This window comes from Prionailurus bengalensis, chromosome C1 (assembly GCF_016509475.1).
Source record: "Prionailurus bengalensis isolate Pbe53 chromosome C1, Fcat_Pben_1.1_paternal_pri, whole genome shotgun sequence".
NCBI lineage: Eukaryota > Metazoa > Chordata > Mammalia > Carnivora > Felidae > Prionailurus > Prionailurus bengalensis.
The window spans coordinates 2,770,132-2,790,448 of NC_057345.1; the positions used below are offsets into that span (position 1 = coordinate 2,770,132).

The window sequence follows — 20,317 nt, forward strand, 5'->3', positions numbered from 1 at the left end:
GAACCCTTGCCCGCTTGCCTCCTGCACGGTAGCTGGATCTGACCCTGATCTGACCTGACCTGATCTGACCTGCACCCACCAGAAGAGCCCCAGACCTGGAGTCTCACTGATAGGTGCACACACAGCCACCCGGCCTCCTCGAGGGCTTGGCCTCCGGCCATGGTGGCCTTTCTCCCCTTCCTGGGCCGTCCTACATGTGGGGCTCGCATGGGTGTTTTGGGGGTGCTGTGGAGCTCGTGGGGTGTCCCAGAGCCCATGAGACCTGGTTGGTTTCTTTTAAAAACTTTTTTTAATGTTTATTTATTTACTTTTTGAGAGAGAGGGACAGAGTGCAAGCAGGGGGTAGGGGCAGGGGGCAGAGAGAGGGGGAGACACAGAATCAGAAACAGGCTCCAGACTCCGAGCTGTCAGCACAGAGCCCGACACGGGGCTTGAACTCACGGACCTTCACATCATGACCTGAGCCGAAGTCAGACGCTCAACCGACGGAGCCACCCAGGCGCCCCGCCAGCGGGACCTGGCTGTCTGGAGGCCCCACACCACACACGTCACGTCCCGCACCTGCAGTAGAGGATCGACAACCAGCCCCCAGAGTCATGGCGGGGATGAAGTTGGGCAAAGTGTGTGCAGGGCCTGGGGGGCCACGTTTATTTGAGGGGGTCTGAATAAAACCTTACCCCCCTCACTGTGGCTTTTCCAAGCGGCCTCCCTACTTCCGCGTGAGCTCAGAGCCGGCCCGAGGGACACGCACACACGTGCCGCTGAATGTGATGTGCAGGTGACTCTCCCGCCAGGGTTTCAAGGGTGAGGAGCACAGTTACCGGCCTCACTTCTCCAGGAAGAGAGGACCATGCGGCAGGTGCTCCAGATTTCAGAATGCACCTGCTGCGGGAGGCTGGGGGTGGGGGGAGGGGGGTCCTTAGGACTTGGCCCCAGAGCTGGCTCTTCAAGAGAATCTGGGCAGGACAGAAAGCGCTGGAGCGTGGATGGGGAGGGTGGGCTTTGGGGGCAAAGGGGGCAAGGTGTGCAAAGACCCCCAGGTAAGAAACCACGGGCTGTGGGGCAACATGGCAGGGACTCCCTGCAGGGAGGAGCTGAGCGGGCGGGGAGGGTGGACAGCACTGTGGAGGGCTCTGCTCTGTGTGCTGCAGAGGTACTGGGCCTCCACATCTGGGCACTGGGGAGCCACAGTGAGGCTAGAGAGAGAACAGACACACGTGCAGACTGGGCCCCGAAGAAGGGAGCTTTGCAGGGGCAGTGGGAGGCGGGGAGGCTGCAGAAGTGAGTCAGGGGAGAGCCGATGAGCCCTGAACGCAGGGCAAAGGTAGGAGTGAGGACCAGGGAGAGATCCAGACTGAAAAACCTGCAGACGTAGTCACTGAAAGTCAGCAGTGGTGACGAGAAACGGGCAACACACACAGATACCCTTTCCTTAATGCGATGGGGTGATGGGTCTTGTATATACAGCTGGCAACTACGCAGACACACGCAGGCGAACGTACAGCCATTCATCCGCTCCTCCAGTGCTCAGGTTCAGGGCATATTCGTGACCTTACTCAATCCCAGGAACTTGAAAGGTGAAGGCATAGCCCGTGGGCCCCAGAACATCCTGTTCTAGCTGAGGAAGCATAAGCAGACAGGTGTCCCCAGGCCCCGCAGTGAGCTCTGGTCACACCCCTGGCTGGATCTATTGGGGTGCAGAAGGGGGTCCTGCTCCCTGTGGGGCAGGGATCTGGGAGGAAGCCACCAGCCAGGCCAGGCATTTCCCCTGGAGGGAGGGAGTGACAGGGGGCGCATGAGAAGTGGGCAGCGTGGCGCTGGCTTGTACTGCACCGGGTGAAGGGAGCCTGAGCGCCCCGGGGGGAGGCATTCTCCCGGGGGGCTGGCCGCAGGTCCTGGGGGCTCCAGCGGCTAGCGTGGATATGGACCTGAGTCACCCCCCCCAGGCGGTGGAACAAAATCTCCCCAAGACCCTTCCGGCCACAGTGCTCCTGGCTCTCCCAGTGCTGTGCCGGAGGGACAGAGCTGCTACACGTCACCAAGACCCAGAGCAGTCCCCACCCTCTGCTCCCCCAGACCCTGTGTCAGAAAAGGGCCCATATTCTGCCCCCAGGGCTCTGCATCCCCCCACGCCTGTCTGTGCAGGAAGCCGCCAGAAGGCTCTTTGGATTGGCTCGTTTCGGTGGGGCTCGTTATTTTTACAGGGAACAATTTCTAACAATTTTCCTTGTCACTCAGGGTGGTTGTTACTAGCTGAGTTCCTCGGGCCGTTATAAATACATTATCAGACACTTTCAACAAGCCCTTGCGAGGTAAAAATAATTCCTTGGTATTTGCATCGCGGGGTACACATGTGAGAGTGAGTTCCGGGGAAACGTTCACTGTTCTGCACGGCCTCTTCCCAAGGGGTAGGGGGTGGGGGCCTGAGCCCCGAGAGGCTGGGTGCAGGGGACAGGGGCTCAGAAAGCCAGAAGTGTGAGCGCCACCCCCCCCCCCGCATTCCCTGTCCCCTTTGTGGTCACAGATCCTTGCAGGAATTGAGCAAAGTGACATGGAGCCCCTGAGATGGGACAGGGCTCCCATGTTGTCAAGAGTTTGAGACACGAGGGCGGTGGCCCCTGTATCCCTTAGAATCTCCTCGGGACTTCTAAGCAGGCAGACTGTCACAGGCAGACCTGCTGTCTTTGGGCCTCTGGGAACCAGGCCAGGGAACACTCCCCGGTGATTGTGAAGCTCCGTGAAGGATGAGACGCACTCAGGATGTGCACCCCCACATCTCCATCAGACGCAGCCAGGAGGCAGAGGCAGAGAAGCGAGCCTCCAAGTCCCCTTCCGGCACCTTCTAGCTGGGTGGTGTGGGTGAGCCTGTTCTGTCCTCCGTAACGTGGGTGTGGCAAGGGTCCCCACTTCCCATGTGGGATTGCTGTGACATTCAGTTTGTAAAACCGCCCTTCCCAGGCCCTCATAATCATGGCGTTCTGATTAATCACAGTAGAAGAGAATGCAGATGCACACTGCTCTCCGTTGTGATGCGAGCAGCCAGGTCCTTCGCGCTGAGGCTCACTTGTCTTGTGTGTTTTGGTTTGTGTCAGGTGCCTGGAGTACCGAGGGCAGCACCCCACAGGGACATCGGGCTTATCATCAAAAATTTTTTTTTAATGTTTTATTTAATCTTGAGAGAGAGAGAGAGAGAGAGAGAGAGAGAGGGGAAATAGAGCGAGAGAGGGACACAGAATCCGAAGCAGGCCCCAGGCTCCGAGCTGTCAGCACGGTGGAGTCCGACCCGAGGCTCAAACCCATGAGCCGTGAGATCTCATGACCTGAGCTGAAGTCGGACACTCAACCAATGCTCAGCCACCCAGGTGAACATGGGGCTTATCTTCATGGACTAGTGCCACAAGGGCTAAGGGCCGTGGGAAGGGGCTGGAGGAGGGGGACATGTAGGTATAGTGGGGACCTGGCTCTCTCTTGGAGTGTCCAGGGAGAAGGGCTTTCAGGGAGAGGATAGAAGCCCATCTCCATCGGAACTGGTCACAAGCCTGTCTCAAGAAGGGAGGCTACACAACGGAATACTACTTGGCAACAAGAAAGAATGAAATCCTGCCATTTGCAATGACGTGGATGGAACTGGAGGGTATTATGCTGAGTGAAATAAGGCAGTCAGAGAAAGACAGGGATCCTCTGTTCTCAGACATAGGTGGAGTTTGAGAAACTTAACCGAAGACCTTGGGGAAAGGGAAGGGAAAAAATCGTTACAAACTGAGAGGGAGTCAAACCCTAAGAGACTCTTAAATACAGAGAGCAAACTGAGGGCTGATGGGGGGGAGGCGGGGGGAGAGCAGAAAATGGGTGATGGGCACCGAGGAAGGCATCTGTTGGAATGAGCACTAGGTGTTGTGTGTGAGCAATGAATCATGGGAATTTACTCCCAAAGCCAAGAGCACACTGCCTACGCTGTGTATTAGCCAACTTGACAATAAATTATGTTTAAAAAATGACAAAGGGAGGCTACAGGGAGTTTGGGCAGGGAGGGGTAGACAGGTAGGACACCTGGCAGACAGGTGGGGCAGAGCAGGACACCTCGACAGAATTGTCTGTGGAATTTGGACACCCCCACGGTGATGGAATCCTACACTGATGGAAGCTGTTCTCCATCCTCAATCACCACCGACCGTGCTTTCATTTATTCAGTGCCAGCTCTATGCCCAACGCTCTGCCAACACCTTAACTCATGGCATCTCTCAACAACCCTTCAACTCCATTCCATGGATGGAGGGCGACGTTTGGAGAGTTTGAGCACCTACCCAAGTTATGGTGCACAGCTGGCCTGTGACTAAGCCAGGGCCCAGACCCAGATCCTTGTGAGTTCAGACAAGAAGAAGACTGGTTACCTAGGAGTGGGGGATTAACTGCAAAGGGGCACAAAGAAGGTTCCAGAATGATGGAAATGTTCCATCTTTTGCTTGGGTGTTGGCCATATGGGTGTACACGTATGTCAAAGCTTAGTGAACTATATGCCTCAGATCTTTTTTTTTTTAATGTTTATTTATTTTTGAAGGAGAGAGAGACAGAGTGTGAGTGGGGCAGGGGCAGAGACAGAGAGAAAGACACAGGAACTGAAGAAGCTCCTGGCTCTGAGCTGTCAGCACAGAGCCCGACGCGGGGCTCGAACTCACAAGCCATGAGATCATGACCTGAACCGAAGTCGGATGCTTAAGTGACTGTGCCACCCAGGCGCCCCAATGCCTCAGATCTTTGCGTGTCACGGTGTTGTGTTGTACATCATCCCTTGATTGAAAACCAGCAACAGAACAGGTCTCAGATTGCCCGCATCACAATGAAATAAGCTTCCGGAAGATTCTGAAGTCTGAAAACCTGTGCGGCAGACATACAGGCTGAGCGTTCAGTCTCCATCCAAACTGGGGCACTAGAGGTGGGGCAGAAGAGGCGGGCACTAAAAATAATTACAGGTGTGTATTTTTGAAGTATTTCCTTTGGCTAAGTGGGTTTTATTATATTCGTAGACCCATTGGAATTTTTTTTTAATTTTTTTTAACGTTTATTTATTTTTGAGACAGAGAGAGACAGAGCATGAACGGGGGAGGGGCAGAGAGAGAGGGAGACACAGAATCGGAAACAGGCTCCAGGCTCTGAGCTATCAGCCCAGAGCCCGACGCAGGGCTCGAACTCACAGACCGCGAGATCGTGACCTGAGCTGAAGTCGGACGCTTAACCGACTGCGCCACCCAGGCGCCCCGGAATTTTTTTTTAAAGAGTAGCATTTTTCATTAGAATGTTAGCATTAAAAATTTTTCCATAAAACTGCTTGTGTCCTCCCTCAAAACTGTAATTTTTTTGGTTAGTACATTTGAAATTGTTGACACTTTAAGATGTCTCCTCTCTGTCAGACCATAACATTTTTAATTGAGATGATTTTCTCTCTGCAGGTGCAGGGGTACCTGGTAAGCTCAGAGCAAATTCAGCTCTACAGAGAATATGTTCATGACTAGTTTTTCTCCACATTGAAACATGTAAATATTTCACCCAAATGCATTTATGGAGTCTGGCTTCTTGTTTCTGTCCTGAGAAGCTTTCTTTGGCAAATACTCCGACGAGGTAAGAACTCATCAGATAAGTTACCTGTTTTGACGTTGTTCTCATACGTGATTCTCTCTAACATTTCTTTATGTTTAGATGCAGCGAACTTGAAGATATTTTTATTTTGTTCTGTTCCAGTACAAAATACTAATTTGCTTAATGAAAATTAGGGCTTCATTAAAAGATGCTGTCTACTAGTTGAGCTATTATTCCAAAGCACAATCATATCATTTCTTTCTTTTTTTTTAATTTTGAGGGGGGAGGGGCAGAGGGCGTGGGGGACAGAGAGAGGGGAGGGGCAGAGGACGTGGGGGACAGAGAGAGAGAATCTCAAGCAGGCTCCGTGCTCAGCATGGGGCTCCAACCCACGCCCCTGGGATCATGACCTGAGCCGAAATCAAGAGTCGGACGCTCAACCGACCAAGCCACCCAGGCGCCCCAGTCATATAATTTCTAAGCCAAATCCTATATGCTGTCAGGACTTGTTTCATTTGTCACCCCCTCAACCTTGTATTGGATAAATATAGTGTCTTCCTGTTTGCAAGCTTGCTTTCAATAACTATAATTTCCTCAAAGGCTCCAAAGCTGGAGTTTCTGTTGGCTATTGTCATTGTCGTTAAATTGTCTGATGCAACCAAAACACTCAGAGGGTTTATTTACAAAAGTTTCAGGCCATCACAGGACACTCAGATGCATTTACAAAGCTCTCCAAAAGCTCAAGTGTTCCTACAACCTTCCTCATGGCGGGCAGCAAGGCACAAACTACCACATGGAAGGCTTTATTTTTTTTAAATTCATTTTAATTCAGTATCTTCTTGCTATAACAGGTCGCTCTTTAGTTACTTTAACTGAGTGCACATAAATATTTGTAAATTTGTCCGCGACACTGACATGATTTGATCTGTGACAACTTACGTGATCTGATGGTTAGATCGGCTCACCGCGTTGGGCACAATGTTGAATTGTGTGTTCTCCACAACCTGCTCTTCCTTCAGATATCTGCTCCACACGTCTTTTTACTATAAGAACACGGCTTTTGTGAGGAAGCTTCCATCGCATACACATGCGTATTATCACCACCATAAAACAAGTAGCTTTATCTGCGGGGGGGAACTTCCTCAGTGAATTTGCTAGTGCTTGTAAGAATCTCTGGTGCTTTGCCTCCAACAGGATGAAATTGTGAAAGTGGTATTTCTAGGTCATAAATTGGACTGAAAACATCGAACCTTTCTTGGAGTTCACCGATTTCCCGTCTGAAGTATCTGAGGACATGGGTTAAGATTGGCTCCCTTTACCAGTTTGCCAAATCCTTCTTCTGCTGGTGGCACTGACGTATTAACAGCTAACGGCTGGCCTTTCACACGTGCACAAGAAAAATTAGAATCTGAAATGAGCCGGTTGAGTTTGGAAGGACGGAGGGTAACCTAAAAGAAAAGTCATGCCTCCAGGTGAGATGTGCAAGAGACCTTCTGCAGCCACACGTGGTAAAATCCTGTCTTTGGGCAAAGCCTTCTTCAAGGGACCACTGATGTTGGAGGCAGAAGCTTCTGTGTGATCCGTGTCCTTGCGAGGGCCTGCGGACAACATGAATGAGCATTTTGTGCCAACTATAGCTTCCGCGTAATTGTAATGACCTCAAGAAATTCAAACGCTTGGTTTTCGATAAACGTGTACTTTCATTATTTTAGCTCGTTGCTGCCAAAGGGCTTTATTGCAAAATATTAAAAGCATTAGCAAACAATAAAATGAGCACTTCGTTGTGTCTTTATCCCTGCAATAAAGAAAGGACCGTTTGTAGCGAGAGCGTGCCTGCTGCTCGCGGTCTGATGCCCTACGGCAGGATGGCTGGCCTCGGCCTTCATCAGGTTTCACATACGTTCGGTTTATAATGTCCCACCGATCCCACTGACTGCCAGTTGGGGGCTTTGGGGTTTTGTGGGTGGTGGCATGGGCCACAGCACACCCGGCTATCCACCAAGTGTGGCCCTTGCTGGGAGGCAGGAGAGGCAGACACAGGGTCTGGAAAGCGTCTCCAGAACAGTCTATCATCACGGGCGGTCTTTCAGCTTCGACCATATGTTAACTTAAAACTGCTCACTGCAGGGGCGCCTGGGGGCTCTGTCGGCTCAGCATCCGACTTCGGCTCAGGTCACGATCTCACGGTTTGTGAGTTCAAGCCCCGCGTCGGGCTCTGTGCTGACAGCTCAGAGCCTGGAGCCCGTTTCAGATTCTGTGTCTCCCTCTCTCTCTGCCCCTCCCCTGTTCATGCTCTGTCTCAAAAATTAGTAAACATTAAAAAAAAATTTTAGATAAATAAAACTGCTCACTGTACACATGGAGAACACTAGCAGACAAGACCGTCCCAGAAGCCAGGGACCAAAAGGTGGCACTTCCCAGACCGCACCTGCTCATTTTAACATTCACCACAATACTTGGTTAGAATGTGAAAACCCCGGCAGAAATGCCAAACTGACAAGGGCAGGGGAGGCAGGTGTAGACCGGGCCTAAGGTCACTGTTGTGGCTGGTGTTTGTACGACCCCCCAGATCCATACATTGAAATTCTAAACCCCAGCATTTCGGTATTTGGAGGTGGGACCTTTGGAGGGTAATTAGGTCATAAGGGTGGGTCCCTCATGACTGAGTGGTATCGGTGCCCCGAAACAAGAGCCCAGAGCTCTCCTTTCCCGCTTCCACCAGGAAGCCGGCCGTCGCCAGATGCCGCGTGCCTCAGTCTTAGCCTCCCGGGCTCCAGAGCAGTAAACGCCGGCTGTGTTTGAGCTCCCAGCCTCTGGTGCTCTGTGGTAGCGGCCTGAGCGGGGACGCAGTCACCCTCCTGGGGGATAATCAGCCGTTCCTGCCAGGGTGTCCATGAGCCCAGGAGCCAAGAGACTTGATTTTTCTCTGCTCCTGTCCTCACCCAACGCCTCCAGACCAGGGGGTTGGCCCCGTGTCTCCCGGCGGCCACCCCACCATGGCTGAGACAGAATCTTCAGACTTTGCCTTCTCTCAAGTTCACCCACCACCCGCGTGGGCACTGTGGCAGGGGCCCCGAGTCAGCATTTCAGCAAGACTTCTGTGGTTCCCGTGCCCGTGGGCACCTTCCCCCCAGCTGGCTCTCAGGCCAGTCCTGGCCCAGAGACCCCTCCCACGGGAACTTTGTCAGGGAGTTGGGGCTGGAGGCCGTGAGCAGGCATCCCTCCGCCCCACTCACATGCACCGACACTTGCTTTCTCGACCGTGAACCAGGCCCCAGAGATGAGGCCAATGGGACGAGACGGGCAGAGGGCTGGAACTTCCCTGAGAACCGCTTCCCGGTGTTGCCGCGTGCTTTACATCCACGATCAGACAGTTCCCACCACGGCTCCGGAAGGCAAGCGGCCCAAACTCCCTGAGGCGACAGAGGGGGTCCTCGGCCCCGCGTGGGGGTGGCCCGGGGAGCAGCCGGCCCCCGACAGGCTGGGTCCCTGAACCCAAGCCTTGTGTCCGGGGCCCCTCCCGACCGCCGGCCTCCCACTGTGGCACCTTCGTCCCCTGGGCTCTCTGCACCGGCAGACCGGGCTGGCTCTCTCTGCCATCTGCCCCCTCTGTGGCGCACCAGATGTTGGAGCCCGGTGTCCTGGCTTGATCCGGGAGCCGTTCTTCCCGAGTTGTTCATCTTCTCCCCCTCCAACGCATCATCTTCGAGGCCCGCCAGGGCACCTTCTCCATCCCGGCTGCCAGAAGGGGGAAGCCCGTGGAGGGAGGGGCTCCTTTGGGAAGGTTTGAACAGAGTCGGTCTCTCTGCTCACCGTCCGCCGGCCTGCAGACACGTGGCCTCCTCTACAGAAAGGGAGGCTGGAGATCTGGCAGCTCCATGTGCAGGAGGAGAGGGAGGCGGTCCCGGGCACCAGCAGGGTCTCCTGGAGCCATGTCTCCAACCGGCGGCCTGTGTTCAGAGCCACGTAGGCTCCGGCCCTGCTCTGGGGACGGCCCTGCCTCCTTCTTGTGGGGGGAGGGGCTTGAGGACGCTGTCATCAGGACCCACGGCTCGTTCGGGGAGCCTGGTTCCCCGGGGGGGATGCTGTACAAACACCCCCACTCTCCCAGGTTTTTGCAGGTGAGCAAACTGAAGCCCAGAGGCTTTCTCTGTGCCCAGGCCACACGGCTGCCTCTCTCAGGGCGGAGCTTTGAACTCAGGTGGATCGGACTCTAGAACCTGCGTCCCGTCCAGGGGACCATTCTACCCCATCTGCTCACCTCCCCTGGCTCGCTCGGAGGTTACCTCTGGCCTGGGGCAGCGTTAGCCCTGTGCGTGGAGCCCTTGGTGCCTCCCTGCCCCCACGACCAGCATCTCTGCTTATTTGTCTCCCTTCCCCCTGGGATCCTGCTCCGTCACTGCTGAGGCACGACCAGGGGACCTGAAGAAGTGAGGCTCCCTCCGGGCTCCCCTGCTCCCACGGACGAGCATGGGAGTCCCGTCTGGAGGAGGAGTGCACTCGGGGTGCTTCTGCTGCCCCGAGAGGGCCACATCCTTGCACCTGCATGGGGAAGCCACTCACAAGGTGCTATTCTCACAACAGAAAATAAATCAATACCTCCCCGAGGCACATTGCACGCAGACACGCATTGAGAGAGGACACAGAGCGATTTGTCCAAATTATAAACGGAGGACTTTCCAGACAGATCCGTGGCAGTACTTTGATTCCCATGCGTTCTGCGCTGTGATGAGGGCAAGCCTGAAGCTCCCTCCCGTCCGTGGTCATCGGGTCTGTAAATGACCCAATAAACTGAATCACCTTATGAAAGCCTGCCCTTAATGTTTATTTGTTTATTTTGAGAAAGAGAGAGAGAAAAAGCAAGGGAGGGGCAGAGAGAGAGGGGAGAATCCCAAGCAGGCTCTACGCTTTTAGCGTGGAGCCCGATGCGGGGCTCGAACTCACAAACCGTGAGACCATGACCTGAGCCGAAATCAAGAGTCTGACGTATAACGACTGAGCCACCCAGGCGCCCCCAGGCTGCCTTTCATTCCGAGTGTGCTTTGATCGGGCGCCTCTTATGTGCCCCACAGAGCTAAACACGCAGTCAGCGTTTTGGAGCCTGCCCAAGGGGGTCTGGGCAGAGAATGGAAGGAGCAGAATTATAGGAAGGAGGTGATCAAGAGTCTTCGGGGGACCTCTGTCATGGGCTCCTACCACCCCTAATGTCATGTGTGTGCCTGGGCAGTGGCCTGGGCAGACACCATTCTTCATTTGGCAAAGGTTTGCTGAACGTGTGTGCTCCCGGACACCTGCTTCCAGGTGTGTGTGTAGAGATACAGGATGGCCGCCCAGACCACTCGTGTAGGGGACATGTGACAGGTAAGCACAGAGCCAAGTGCCGGCTACGTGCTGGCCCCTGCTCAGGGTTGGGCAGAGGACGCTTAATCTGGCCAAGAGGGGGTGGCCAGTGGGGCTTCCTGAACAAAGCCCCCCTCCAACGTGCTGAGGCTGCAGGGGGCCCGGTGAACCAGCCCCAGAAGGTGTGGGGGCAACAGGCGGAGGCTAAGGTGGGGTGTGCCAGGTGGGGTCTGGGGACACATCACCCAGGGGGGCTGAGAGGTCCGGGATGGGGGAGAAGACGTGGGCCACACCCCCAGGGGCAGAGGCAGAACAAACCTGAATGCGGTGATTCGGAGGCACCTGTGCAGGGCACCTGCCGTGAGGCAACCTCGTTGGGAGGGGGCTCGGGCCTGGTCGGGGATGCGCTTCTATGAACAGGTTATTTCAGGCTTAGTGACTGGAATCTGCACGGGTGGGGGCATTGTCATCAGGGGTCAAAGCGGGGCTTCTCTTATCTTTGTCTTTGGGAGTGGGGACACCAGGTCCAGCAGGGGCAGGACGAGAGTGGGGACAGCAGCCCAGCACCTTCTCTCGGGGAGTCTGGGGGTGGACGGGGAGGAGCGGCTGGCCAGCGGGAGGGACGACAGCTTCAGCCCCCCTTCCTGCAGCCCCGAGTGCGACCCATGTGGTTCCTGCAGGTTTGCCGGGCTGGGCGTGCTGTCGGGGTGTGGCCAGGAGCAGCAGCAGCCGGGCCTTCCCCTGGGGCCACTGGGGGTGAGCGGCTCCGCCTGCACCAGACTCTGAGCGCTCAGTGTCCTCAGGGCTGTGCTAGGCACAGGTCAGCTTGGAAGGGCGGACCCGCTGCCCATGAGGAGGCTGGGCCGGCCCACCACCTCCAGGGACATTGAGAACGGACATTGCACCCCAAAGCTCTGCATCTCCAAACACCGTGCACTTGGCGATGTTCCAGGGTGAGAAGTCGCTGGCTGTGGGGTGCAGCCACATTTGGCCGATGCTCACGGTGCGGGGCCCCCGCTCCAGAAGCAGGGTCAGTGGGCCGGGCGGGCCTGTCCCTACACGCGGGGGCGGTGGCCTCTCCACCTGCCGGGCCGCCAGCTCCCAGGGCTGTGTCTCAAGCCTCCTCGCTGAGTTCTGAAGTATTTGTGAATACTAAATCTGAAGGGAAGGATTTTTATTGTGCCACTTCAAATTAAAATCTCTCCATTTTGTGGAATTGTCAGCTGCCGGAGGAAATAAAACTGTTTGTCGGCTTAATCATTTAAATACGACGTCTGGAGATGGGTGGCGGTGAGCGGGGGAGAGAAAGGTGCTCTGGAAACGATGGTGCCCCATAACTTCCCGTCCGAGGGCCTAACGGAACAGGCCTGCTTGGCATCGGTGAACACATCAGGCAGAGAACAGGCCCGCGGGCTTCTGGAGGGCCTGCCTGTGCGGGAGCAGGTGCGCGAGGGCAAGGGTCTCAGGCCGCTCGGCCACTGTAGCAAACGCCGCAGGCCCGGGGCTTGAGCCACATGTTCACTGCCTGGACTCCTGACCCATACCTCCAAGATCAGGGGGCTGGCACGTTTGGGGCTCGGTGCGGGACCATCCCGCTGTGTCCTCACGTGGTGGAGAGAGACCCTGTCTTCTGTCTCGGCTTATAAGGGCACGAATTCCATTCACAAGGGCTCCACCCCCAGGACGTCCCAAAGTTTCCACCTCTTAACAACACCTTATTGAGGACCGGGGCTTTGATATACACGTTCAGGGGGGACACGAGTCTGTAGCAGGTCACAAGGACGACATTCATAAGAATGTCATCCTATAGGGGCGCCTGGGTGGCCCAGTCAGTTGAGCGTCTGACTTTAGTTCAGGTCATGATCTCGCAGTCTGTGGGTTCGAGCCCCGTGTCGGGCTCCGTGCTGACAGCTCAGAGCCTGGAGCCTGCTTCCGATTCTGAGGCTCCCTTTCTCTCTGCCCTCGCCCGCTGATGCTCTGTCTCTCTTTCTCTCTCTTAAAGATAAATAAACATTTAAAAAGAAAAAAAAAAAAGAACATCATCCAACAACCCCAAGAGCTAAAACCCTCTAACTCATCTGACGCATCCACACGCATTTGCCTCTTGCCTCCAGGTGGCCCAGGGCTCAGGCTGCAGACCCCACTTGCAGGCAGAGGAAAGCAGGGTGACAGATGTCAACATGTCTGTGTCCTCAAGAGGATTGCAAAGCAGAGGGAAGAGCCTGGCCTCTAGAGATGGATCCGGACTTCGGTTCCTGTTCTCTGTTTGTCACCAGCTGTGCGACACAGGGCGCCCGGTTAAATTTGAATTGCAGATAAACCGCCAGTACTCTCTGGGTAGGTGGAGCCCGTGGAATATTTGGGATATATTTATACAGAAATATTTGTTGTCTCTCTGAACTTCACATCTAACCGAGCGTCCCGTGTGTCAGCTGGCACAGGCAGGCCTCAGTTTCTCTCAACGTCTCGGGTTCCTCATCCCAGAGCAACGTCCACCTGGCAGGACAGGATGATTCCGGGCCCCACGGGTGCCGAGCCCAGTGCAGGCCCCCTCAGCCAGGGGGTGAGTCTTGGGTGCCCCCCTCTCAGTGCCCCAGACGCATAGGAAATAACCGGACAGCCACGGGAGGTGACCGGCAGGCACGGGGGTGGGAGGCGGCCATTTCTGCCACTGTCAGGCCAGGCCGAGCAGAGCCCTGCTTTGGGGAGGGGAAGGGGGGCTGGCCAGGAGCAAATGGGGGCCCTGAGGATGGCTCAGGAAGCGGAGGAGACTGCCTGCAGTGTCTGGGGTGGTGACAGAGGAGCGACCTCCCTGTGGGGACGCCTTTGCTTCGGTTTTCAGAGTGGATAGGAAATGAGGAAAGCAAGGCCTTGGGGTTGCCTTGGGTGGGGCAGAACTGAGTGGAGTGAAGACAACCGTGTCTGGGGAGGGTCCTGGGTCAGGGAGCGAAGGGGCACAGGAGGGGTCAGCCCAGAACCTCCAAGGTCACCAATGGTGATGTGGGGTCCCAACCTGGGACCGGAAACTCCGGTGTCATGGCCCCGGGAGTAGGCTGCCTTGGGACATGGCCCCATGATGAGGATACACCCTGAGTACGGTCGGAAGCTGTGGCTTGCTTCTCGCCCACAGACTACAGGATTCTGTGGGGGCCATGGAGGTCCCTAATCTTTTGAGCTCAAGCTCATCGAAAGGGAGGTTATCCTGCCTGGGCCTGGTTTAATCAGGTGAAGGTTCTTCCACTAAGGACCAGGACCTTCCGGAGGTGGGAACCCTCTCTCCCGCTGGCTTTCAGGAAAGACACCGCCGTGAGTTCTACAGCTGCAAGGAACTAGATTCTTCCGACAGCTGTGGAATTTCAGAAGAGGACCCTGCCCTCAGATGAGACCCCCAGACCCCACTGACACCTTGAGTACAGCCTTGTGAGACTCGCCCAGAGGACCAGCCTGGACTCCTGACCCACAGCAAGTATGAGATAACGAGCAGGCGTTATTCAGCCTGCTGGATTTGTGGTGCCTTGTTACACGGCAGAGGCAGTTAACGCACGCACAGAGTGTCCCGCCCCTGCGGGCCCGTGGTGCAGGGAAGGAACCCGAGGGGTGGCCCCGCGAAATGAAGCGTCATGGGTCTGGCGTGTGGACTCCGAGTGAAGGACGGAGGCAAACCTTCCCTCAGGGCGACCAGGGGTGCGGGCTGGGCTGGAATCGGGGCTCCCCGCCCCCCAGCAGGCACGGTCCCTCTCACTCCTGCGCCCACAGGGAGCAAGACGCCCTCCAAGCACCAAGCCCTCATCTCAGGCTTGAGCAGGAGGAGCGGGAGGAGGGAGAGGGAAGTGGAAAACGGCGGAGAATGAGGAGGCAGAGGAGGGCGCAGGGAGGTGCGCGCTCTTCCCTCTGCCTGCGAGGGACCAGGGTGCCAGGGGCCTGCCGCGGACGCCCGTCGGCATAACAGTGCCAGCCCAGCCGGTGCAGCAAGACGCCGCCGACGTCCCCGGCCCCGGCTGCGGCCACACCTTCTTCCTCTGTCCCAATCAAGGATGGAATTTACACTGGGATCCGGAAGGGTCCCCCTGCCGCGGCATTCTCTCTCTAAACAAGGCGCTGCTCTTTCTTGCTCTCTACACAGCAGGGAATTCGCATTTTTTTTATTTAAAAAAAATTTTTTTTTCAACATTTATTTATTTTTGGGACAGAGAGAGACCGAGCATGAACGGGGGAGGGGCAGAGAGAGAGGGAGACACAGAATCGGAAACAGGCTCCAGGCTCTGAGCCATCAGCCCAGAGCCTGACGCGGGGCTCGAACTCACGGACCGCGAGATCGTGACCTGGCTGAAGTCGGACGCCCAACCGACTGCGCCACCCAGGCGCCCCTGGAATTCGCATTTTTAATGCTCTGTGCTACATGTATTGATTGAAATTATACTGATTTGCATTTTTGAGGTGGTCAGCCCCTGGAGCTCTCCTAAGCCACATTCCTTAGAGAGAAAACCAAGTCAGAGCGGAGGACCGGGGACTTGGAAGCGGCCGTCGGAGCCCTTTTTTTGGGACGGGCCACGCCGAGGGCTCTGAGGACAGTCTGCCCTGCGTGGGGAGGCTGGTGCTTGGGGCCTGGGGTTCATGTTGGCTCTCCCTCCAGGAAGGGTGTGGCTTTTACACTGGGGAGGGGTACCTGAAGTTAGCCAGACTGCTGAGGTCAGAGGACCCCGGTCCTGGGTAAGGCAAGACTGACCTCACTTCCGACACCGGCATCGGTAGCGGGAGGGATCCCAAACCACCCTTTGTGGGATAACTTGCTAGAAAGACTCGGAGCCCGCTACAGTGGTGCACTCGCAGCTCTGGTCTATAGGGCAGGGGTGCGGGTGAGAACCAGCCCAGGGCAGAGGCACGTGGGGCACAGTCTGGGCAGTCTCCACACATGAGGTTCACATTGTCCTCTCCCCACAGGGACAGGACACACACACACACACACACACACACTGCTCACAGCACCACGCTGTGACAACATACACCAAATGTCACCAACCAGGCAGGCTCACCTGAGCCTGGGGCTTTATCAGGGCCCCATGGCATGGGCACAACTGATGGATGACCGATTGGTGCCCACAGACTTCTCAGTCCCCAGGTTGGGTGACACTGTATGGCCCAAGCACCCGTCCCCCATCCAGTCCCGGGCTGGTCTTGCTGACGTGGTCGTCTCCACCTTAAACAAAGACCTTCTTATGGGGATGACACAGGTCCCCTCTCAGAAGCCAAGAGCAAGGGCCAGACCACTCGTAGGTGGTAAATTCTTCACTACGTGGGCCTTTCTGGAGCCCCTGCCAAGGCCAGCCCACACCCTCCAGCTCTCTCTGAAGGACCCCAGGGCCAGCAGACAACATCTCAGGACAATCTGAGAACTAACCCTGCAGCCTGGTGAGCTGGCTGTGTGCAGAGCTGTGGGAGTCTGGTGGTGGACAGGAAGCTGAACTGGGGCAGGGCGATGGGGGAGGGTGGACACCGGCCGTGACATCTGGCCTGCACTGCCATACCTCCGCCCGCCTCCACCAGCGCTGGGCTGGCCCTGCCTCACCCCTCTCGTCTGGGGTCGCGCCTCGGTGGGCCCTCCCTGTTGCAGCGGTCTTGAGCCCACCCCTCCAACCCCGGTCCCTCGTTCATGGATGCTTTGAGCGGAGATGTTACTTTCCCATGGCTGCTCTAGCAAAAGCCCACAGACTGATGCATCAGCAGCACAGATTTCTTATCTTGCCGTTCCTTGCCGTTCCAGAGGCCGGAGGTCCCGAAATGAATATGCAGCAGCACTGCGTGCCCTCTGGAGGCTCCAGGAGAGAAACTTTCTTGCCTTTCCAGTTTCCAGATGCTGCTGGCCTCCTCAGCCGGTGGCCCCGTCCGTGCTCCTCAAAGCCAGTTGGGCAATGTCTTCCAATCTGTCTCTGGCTCTGACCCCCAGCTTCCCTCTTATGAGGACTTCTGTGATGACAGGGTCCCGACTGATGACCCAGAACCATGCCCTCCACCTCTGCAAAGTCCCTTAGCCACGTGAGGTCATATATTCCTAGGTCTTTGGGGTGGGGACATGGGCATATTTGAGGCCATCGCTCAGCCTCCCACAGGGGGAGATAATCTTTACATTATCTACACCTAAAAGGTACTAACGCATTATGTTACCCCTCTGACCATCTGCTCCCCACCCCCCACCAGACGAGGTGTCTCCTGCAGGCAGGGACTTCTATCCTGCTGCAACTCCAGGTTCTACTAAGTGTGGGCACATAGTCGGGGGGTTCGTCCAGAGACAGGAAGGGAGGCAATGGATCCAGGGGCACTTCCTGTATGCCTGACGTGGAGCTTCTCAAGAAAGGTCAGTAGGAAGGTAGAGAGTGGACCCCAGGGAGGGCTGAGACTTTGTTCCGTGCAGCTGGGTATATCGGCACACCCAGTCAGGATACCTGCCATGGGGGCTGGCGGGTCACACCCTGCTTCCGAGGAATGTGGACAGGTGGTCCTGGGGAGGGGCGGGCTGCCATCCATCATGTAGGTGGGTTCTCCTACTGGTGTCCCCAGGACATGGACCACAGAGCCAAGTGCGCTCTCTGGCGGTCCCACTGTCCCCCCAGGATGCTATTCTAGCCGGGAATCTGTGAACCACAAATAAAAACACGAAGACCAGGTTCCCAGAATTCTAGGGAGGGCTCTGACTGCGGGGGTGCCCGGCCCCCTCTTACGGCCTTGTAGCAGGAAGAGACACAAGCCATACTCGGGTTTCCCAGCACTCCATCTGCACTGGAAGCTGTCCATCAGCCTGTCTCAGTTTCCAGAAGGTACGATATCATTGCTCATTGGTCACCTGCGTGAGCCCAAGGTGGGAGGGAAGCGGGGACGGCAGTGGGGAAGATGCTGTTCGTTCAGGACAAACAGCCATCTCCACTACTTCTCTGAGCCAGAGCCCCCATGGCCTGTCCTCCCATGGAGACCCCCGTTCCTCTGTACCCTGAGTCTCCCCTCTCTTGGAAGGTGGGCCTGCTCTCCTTCTGAGTGACTCAGACATCCTGAGCTGTTGTTTTTAAAAGTCTCCAGAGCCCAAAATAGCATCGTCTTCCTTGGGCACATAAAGGTGATTTATGAGAATTTGCCTGTTTTACAACACCGATGTCAGAACGGCAGAGTCCCGTGGAGATCCTGTCCACGAGCAACCCTTATCCAGCTTCCCCTCTTGGTTAAACCAACTTCTTGCTCTCAGCCAGTTATTCCCAAAGTGCGGTCAAGAGCCTGGCATTTAGCAAAATCCCCGTGTGTCATATGTTTCCAGGACACATTCTTCATTTGTGATATTTAACAACAATGAAAGGAGATGTCTACTCATTGGGGGCCTCCCTAGAAATGACTTCCATTAATTTGTCACAGGGTTTTATGATGACATAGGACAGTGAGTCTGCCAGGGGGCCCAGGGGGCCTTTTCACAGAGAGGGGTGTAAACAGCCCTTCCCCAGCCTTCGCCGGAATGACCGGCCCTCCCACCTGAACACTTATCCACCGGTTTATCTCCCCGCGTAACCATCCAGACACCCAGGGCACTGCCACTCGACACCCTCGGTGAGCCAGGCCATGAGTGGCACTGCCATGTTGTCTCCCCGTGACCCCCGAGACACCCAGTAAAGGGGAAGAACTTCCCTGGGGAGGCTGGGGGCTCAGCCGGTTGGGCGTCCGACTTCGGCTCAGGTCACCATCTCGCGGTTTATGAGTTCGAGCCCCGTGTCGGGCTCTGTGCTGACAGCTCGGAGTCTGGAGCTGCTTCGGATCCTGTGTCTCCCTCTCTCTCTGCCCCTCCCCCACTCATGCCCTGTTTCTCTCTCTCTCTCAAAAATAAATAAACGTAAAATTTTTTTTTATTTTTATTTTTTTAAATTTTTTTTCAACGTTTTTATTTATTTTTGGGACAGAGAGAGACAGAGCATGAATGGGGGAGGGGCAGAGAGAGAGAGGGGGAGACACAGAATCGGAAGCAGGCTCCAGGCTCTGAGCCATCAGCCCAGAGCCCGACGCGGGGCTCGAACTCACGGACCGCGAGATCGTGACCTGGCTGAAGTCGGACGCTTAACCGACTGTGCCACCCAGGCGCCCCAAAATTTTTTTAAAAACAAAGGGGAAAGAACTTCCCCAAGAGGTGTGGACACCACCTTTGTTTACAAACACCAGACTCCATGCTGAGGCGTGCGTGTTCCTGGCAGAGCCGGAGGGACATTTTCAGGGAGCAGCTACTACAATTTCCACTTCAAGTCCTGCCCCAGAGGTAACGAGGGGACAGTGAAAGGAGCAGATCATGATGATGATGATGGTGATGATGATGATGACGGGGGTTTGGGAGAAGGTGAAAGAGAGGGGTGGGTTGTGGCTAGAAAAAGGACACGTGTGCTGAGGGCACACAGAGGGGAGACATGTGGTCCCACAGGGAGGCTGGGGAAATGTTGCAGAGGACGTGACATTGAGCTGAGGCCTACGGGACCAGGGCGAGCTGGCCAGAGAGTACGAGCTCCAGGAGGAGGAACTCTCCAACAGGGACCACCGGCCACTGCAGAGGCCTATGGACAAGTAAGACGGGGCAGGGCTCTGGCGGGGCTGGGTGGGTGGCGGCAGGGGTGGGGGTGGTGGGGAGCACCCAAGAACCAAGGAGGCTCCTGCGTCCTGACAAGGCTCTGCATTGTGTCAGAGCAAGAAGGAGCCGCTGTTGGGTTTGCAGCCAGGAAGTAACATCACCGTGGCCATCATTCATGTCCCCATAACCTCGCAAGTACCTACTTTGTGCCAAACACCCTCTAACGGCCTCTGATGACTCATTTGCTGCTTAGAACTCCCAAGAGGTAGAGACTATGTTAACCTCATTTTACAGAAGCACAGAAAGGTTAAGCAACTTGCCCAAGGACACACAGCTGAAATTTCCCGGTGCAAAGCCAGAGTCCGAGCCCAAGAAGTCTGGCCAGAGCCCGACCCTGGGCCGTGCCTGTCTCCTGCTGCACGGATCTGGCTTGCCCTTGCCCTTTGACGGAGGCCTTGGCTCCTGGGAAAGGGCGAAGGTGCAGGGGACAGAGTTGGCTGCAGAGAATTTCAGAAGCTTGGACCCCCAAGTTCTGTAGCGTGTGGGGACCTTTTGCCTCTGACATCAGAGCCTGCGCCCCACTTAACAGACACATCCATTCTCAGGGACTCTGTCTTCCTACTAATCGTGCTGGTAGAAATCAGAGTCTTGTCCAGCAAGAGTCTGAAAGCTCCACTTTCAAAAGATGCTTCTCATTGTACAAATGAATGGCCATCTCCTTATAAAGCTTTCTGCTTTGAAATTCTGGGATGAAAGGGCTAGAGCACCAGCGACTGGAGTGGCGGTAATCACAGCAACAATAATCATGATCACCTACTG

At 55.8% G+C, this 20,317-nt stretch overlaps 1 long non-coding RNA gene across 1 annotated transcript; it reads left to right on the top strand.

Moving 5' to 3' along the window:
- The first annotated feature begins 4,809 nt into the window (after positions 1-4,809).
- LOC122479851 lies at positions 4,810-7,366 on the top strand. Its single transcript, XR_006296448.1, has 3 exons — positions 4,810-4,970; positions 5,448-5,616; positions 6,769-7,366. It is a non-coding gene; the product is annotated as an uncharacterized LOC122479851 (long non-coding RNA).
- Positions 7,367-20,317: the final 12,951 nt, after the last annotated feature.